This window comes from Hyla sarda, unplaced genomic scaffold (genome assembly GCF_029499605.1).
Source record: "Hyla sarda isolate aHylSar1 unplaced genomic scaffold, aHylSar1.hap1 scaffold_1979, whole genome shotgun sequence".
In the NCBI taxonomy this organism is placed as follows: Eukaryota; Metazoa; Chordata; class Amphibia; order Anura; family Hylidae; genus Hyla; species Hyla sarda.
In genome coordinates, this window is record NW_026608637.1 from 1 (window position 1) to 5549 (window position 5549).

A 5549-nucleotide genomic window follows, 5' to 3' on the forward strand; every position below is an offset into this window, starting at 1 on the left:
AATGCATACCCCATCAGTGCAGCAATGCTTATTCAATACCGCCAGCAGATGGAGACACTGGGGGATAATTTTCTAAGGATTTATACTGATTTTTCCTGTCTGAATTTGTCGCACAGAAAGTTGCAGGCCAAATATGTGTGACATTTCTGCGACTTTAGCTTCTAGAGCATTTTTACAACATTATACATAGGTGCTGAATACATAAAAAGCGACTGTTCAGCGACAGACAAGTCGCATCGGCTGAAAGTAGGCCAGAATGTCAGTCCATGTTGGAGCAGGTTTAGATACAGTCTAAAGTATAGATCTCAAAGTCTGTGCACAGAATTTAGCAAGGGCCTCGCACCTTCTGATGCATCAGGTAGGTGCACAATAGCATAGCCTAACCCTCTGTACTTTGGTCTATATTGATGCGGGACATAGACAGCCAGCTGATGACCAATCCATTAGTGCAATGGATGGCTGGAAGCATTTGTCTTTGCCTTTGCAATACCACAGAAGCAATGCATGGTCAATGTACAGCAATGACACACCTGTGTGAACAGCCAGGAGACCCCCCCCCCCCCCCCCATGTTATGTTACATAGTTACATAGTTAGTACGGTCGAAAAAAGACATATGTCCATCAAGTTCAACCAGGGAATTAAGGGGTAGGGGTGTGGCGCGATATTGGGGAAGGGATGAGATTTTATATTTCTTCATAAGCATTAATCTTATTTTGTCAATTAGGAACATTCAGCACCCACCCGCTATCAAGGCAGCTGCCTATCATGTCATGCCCTACCTGCACAGGTGTGCTGGCTACTCAAATGATCCAATTAAGGAGGCCATTTAGTCAGCAGCAGCAGAAGTCCTGTGCCTGGACGCTCCAACAGCGGCCAGACACAAGCAGAAGCAGCAGCAGCAGCACCACCTTTTGTTTTTTGGCTGCAGCAGCAAGGCCCACAGGGCTGGCTAGCTGGCTAGCCAGCAAGCAGGTAGCAATGAAAGTAGGAATCTTTCTTTTTAACCCTGTAAGGGGGTGGTGCACTGTACCCGAAGATACTGCCATATCGGGTCAATGCATAGGGCGACGGAAGCAAGCTTCGAAATCGGCCCCCGTTCTCAAAAATCCATTTAATATATGGTCCCCAGATAGGGGACGTATCAGATATTAAACTGATAAGAACAGATACTACACTTGATCTTAGCCAAAAGGCCGAGAAGCGATAACCGTGAAAGGGGCGGGCCCAACAAGGTCCCCTTCATGGGCACTATCACTGCTTGCTGTCAGGGAGGCTGCCAGACAATTTTCCATGCACACTCTGGGCTGGGGGGCAGTCAACCACCAGTACACACAGCAGAACCTAAACCCATACCATTATTGCTAAGCAGCAAGACAGGGGCCCATTGCACTCCCACGGGGCCTTTTTAAATGCAATCCATAACCCGGATTTGCCAGGAACCCTTCTTACTCCTCCTACTTGCATGTGACACTGGGCTTAGGATCTGCATAGGAAACACACACACAAGCACACACCTACCTTTGTTGCCTGCAGATGCCTCCTTGGCTGTCCCCAAACGGTATCAAACCAACACCCACGGGAAGCTGTAAGCATAGAGGACATGCCTGCACCCCATTGGACTTACCTGTGTGGGTTAAATCCGGGTTATTTGACAACCTATGGCGGTGATGGTTCTGCTCAGGCAGAGCAGTGCTGATGCTCCTCATAAAGCTGTCGCTGCTGTGAAGGTTCTAGGTGACATCACAAATCCCTATGGTTACATACACAACAAAGCTGGGTTGTTGTTGTTTACACTCTGCAAGGCCTGTGGAAGTGAGTGACATCATAGCACTGTAGTTCTGAGGGTTCTAGATGGATGCAACAATCTCCTGTTGCTTCTATGAAGGCCATAATAGACGACATCACCAAACAGCTCCATAGTCACATACACAGCAAAGGAGAGATGTTGTTTACACCTAGTGATGTCAGTGGTATTGAGTGACATCACAGCACAGTGCTAAGGCTCCTGGGCCTGGACACAGCAGCGGCTGCAATATCTCAACGGAGAATACGTTTATATATATGTGTGTGTGTGCGCGTATATATATATATATATATATATATATATATATATATATATATATATATTTCTCCGCTGAAATCACTTTTAAACCCATTTCCACCTTTTTTTCCCTTCTCTTCCTCTTACTTTTTTTTCACGTTTTTTTACGTTTTTCTCCTTTTCGCCTCTTTTCTGGGCGTATTATTCTTCTTTTTCTTCTTTTTTTTCGTCTAATGCATACCCCATCAGTGCAGCAATGCTTATTCAATACCGCCAGCAGATGGAGACACTGGGGGATAATTTTCTAAGGATTTATACTGATTTTTCCTGTCTGAATTTGTCGCACAGAAAGTTGCAGGCCAAATATGTGTGACATTTCTGCGACTTTAGCTTCTAGAGCATTTTTACAACATTATACATAGGTGCTGAATACATAAAAAGCGACTGTTCAGCGACAGACAAGTCGCATCGGCTGAAAGTAGGCCAGAATGTCAGTCCATGTTGGAGCAGGTTTAGATACAGTCTAAAGTATAGATCTCAAAGTCTGTGCACAGAATTTAGCAAGGGCCTCGCACCTTCTGATGCATCAGGTAGGTGCACAATAGCATAGCCTAACCCTCTGTACTTTGGTCTATATTGATGCGGGACATAGACAGCCAGCTGATGACCAATCCATTAGTGCAATGGATGGCTGGAAGCATTTGTCTTTGCCTTTGCAATACCACAGAAGCAATGCATGGTCAATGTACAGCAATGACACACCTGTGTGAACAGCCAGGAGACCCCCCCCATGTTATGTTACATAGTTACATAGTTAGTACGGTCGAAAAAAGACATATGTCCATCAAGTTCAACCAGGGAATTAAGGGGTAGGGGTGTGGCGCGATATTGGGGAAGGGATGAGATTTTATATTTCTTCATAAGCATTAATCTTATTTTGTCAATTAGGAACATTCAGCACCCACCCGCTATCAAGGCAGCTGCCTATCATGTCATGCCCTACCTGCACAGGTGTGCTGGCTACTCAAATGATCCAATTAAGGAGGCCATTTAGTCAGCAGCAGCAGAAGTCCTGTGCCTGGACGCTCCAACAGCGGCCAGACACAAGCAGAAGCAGCAGCAGCAGCACCACCTTTTGTTTTTTGGCTGCAGCAGCAAGGCCCACAGGGCTGGCTAGCTGGCTAGCCAGCAAGCAGGTAGCAATGAAAGTAGGAATCTTTCTTTTTAACCCTGTAAGGGGGTGGTGCACTGTACCCGAAGATACTGCCATATCGGGTCAATGCATAGGGCGACGGAAGCAAGCTTCGAAATCGGCCCCCGTTCTCAAAAATCCATTTAATATATGGTCCCCAGATAGGGGACGTATCAGATATTAAACTGATAAGAACAGATACTACACTTGATCTTAGCCAAAAGGCCGAGAAGCGATAACCGTGAAAGGGGCGGGCCCAACAAGGTCCCCTTCATGGGCACTATCACTGCTTGCTGTCAGGGAGGCTGCCAGACAATTTTCCATGCACACTCTGGGCTGGGGGGCAGTCAACCACCAGTACACACAGCAGAACCTAAACCCATACCATTATTGCTAAGCAGCAAGACAGGGGCCCATTGCACTCCCACGGGGCCTTTTTAAATGCAATCCATAACCCGGATTTGCCAGGAACCCTTCTTACTCCTCCTACTTGCATGTGACACTGGGCTTAGGATCTGCATAGGAAACACACACACAAGCACACACCTACCTTTGTTGCCTGCAGATGCCTCCTTGGCTGTCCCCAAACGGTATCAAACCAACACCCACGGGAAGCTGTAAGCATAGAGGACATGCCTGCACCCCATTGGACTTACCTGTGTGGGTTAAATCCGGGTTATTTGACAACCTATGGCGGTGATGGTTCTGCTCAGGCAGAGCAGTGCTGATGCTCCTCATAAAGCTGTCGCTGCTGTGAAGGTTCTAGGTGACATCACAAATCCCTATGGTTACATACACAACAAAGCTGGGTTGTTGTTGTTTACACTCTGCAAGGCCTGTGGAAGTGAGTGACATCATAGCACTGTAGTTCTGAGGGTTCTAGATGGATGCAACAATCTCCTGTTGCTTCTATGAAGGCCATAATAGACGACATCACCAAACAGCTCCATAGTCACATACACAGCAAAGGAGAGATGTTGTTTACACCTAGTGATGTCAGTGGTATTGAGTGACATCACAGCACAGTGCTAAGGCTCCTGGGCCTGGACACAGCAGCGGCTGCAATATCTCAACGGAGAATACGTTTATATATATGTGTGTGTGTGCGCGTATATATATATATATATATATATATATATATATATATATATATTTCTCCGCCGAAATCACTTTTAAACCCATTTCCACCTTTTTTTCCCTTCTCTTCCTCTTACTTTTTTTTCACGTTTTTTTACGTTTTTCTCCTTTTCGCCTCTTTTCTGGGCGTATTATTCTTCTTTTTCTTCTTTTTTTTCGTCTAATGCATACCCCATCAGTGCAGCAATGCTTATTCAATACCGCCAGCAGATGGAGACACTGGGGGATAATTTTCTAAGGATTTATACTGATTTTTCCTGTCTGAATTTGTCGCACAGAAAGTTGCAGGCCAAATATGTGTGACATTTCTGCGACTTTAGCTTCTAGAGCATTTTTACAACATTATACATAGGTGCTGAATACATAAAAAGCGACTGTTCAGCGACAGACAAGTCGCATCGGCTGAAAGTAGGCCAGAATGTCAGTCCATGTTGGAGCAGGTTTAGATACAGTCTAAAGTATAGATCTCAAAGTCTGTGCACAGAATTTAGCAAGGGCCTCGCACCTTCTGATGCATCAGGTAGGTGCACAATAGCATAGCCTAACCCTCTGTACTTTGGTCTATATTGATGCGGGACATAGACAGCCAGCTGATGACCAATCCATTAGTGCAATGGATGGCTGGAAGCATTTGTCTTTGCCTTTGCAATACCACAGAAGCAATGCATGGTCAATGTACAGCAATGACACACCTGTGTGAACAGCCAGGAGACCCCCCCCCCCCCCCCCCATGTTATGTTACATAGTTACATAGTTAGTACGGTCGAAAAAAGACATATGTCCATCAAGTTCAACCAGGGAATTAAGGGGTAGGGGTGTGGCGCGATATTGGGGAAGGGATGAGATTTTATATTTCTTCATAAGCATTAATCTTATTTTGTCAATTAGGAACATTCAGCACCCACCCGCTATCAAGGCAGCTGCCTATCATGTCATGCCCTACCTGCACAGGTGTGCTGGCTACTCAAATGATCCAATTAAGGAGGCCATTTAGTCAGCAGCAGCAGAAGTCCTGTGCCTGGACGCTCCAACAGCGGCCAGACACAAGCAGAAGCAGCAGCAGCAGCACCACCTTTTGTTTTTTGGCTGCAGCAGCAAGGCCCACAGGGCTGGCTAGCTGGCTAGCCAGCAAGCAGGTAGCAATGAAAGTAGGAATCTTTCTTTTTAACCCTGTAAGG

At 46.0% G+C, this 5549-nt stretch overlaps 2 non-coding genes across 2 annotated transcripts; both read right to left on the reverse strand.

Moving 5' to 3' along the window:
- Nucleotides 1-1015: 1015 nt before the first annotated feature.
- Nucleotides 1016-1206, reverse strand: LOC130317189 (U2 spliceosomal RNA). Its single transcript, XR_008864358.1, has one exon. It is a non-coding gene; the product is annotated as a U2 spliceosomal RNA (small nuclear RNA).
- Nucleotides 1207-3280: 2074 nt separating this feature from the next.
- On the reverse strand, nucleotides 3281-3471 carry LOC130317201 (U2 spliceosomal RNA). Its single transcript, XR_008864369.1, has one exon. It is a non-coding gene; the product is annotated as a U2 spliceosomal RNA (small nuclear RNA).
- Between the last annotated feature and the right edge of the window lie 2078 nt (nucleotides 3472-5549).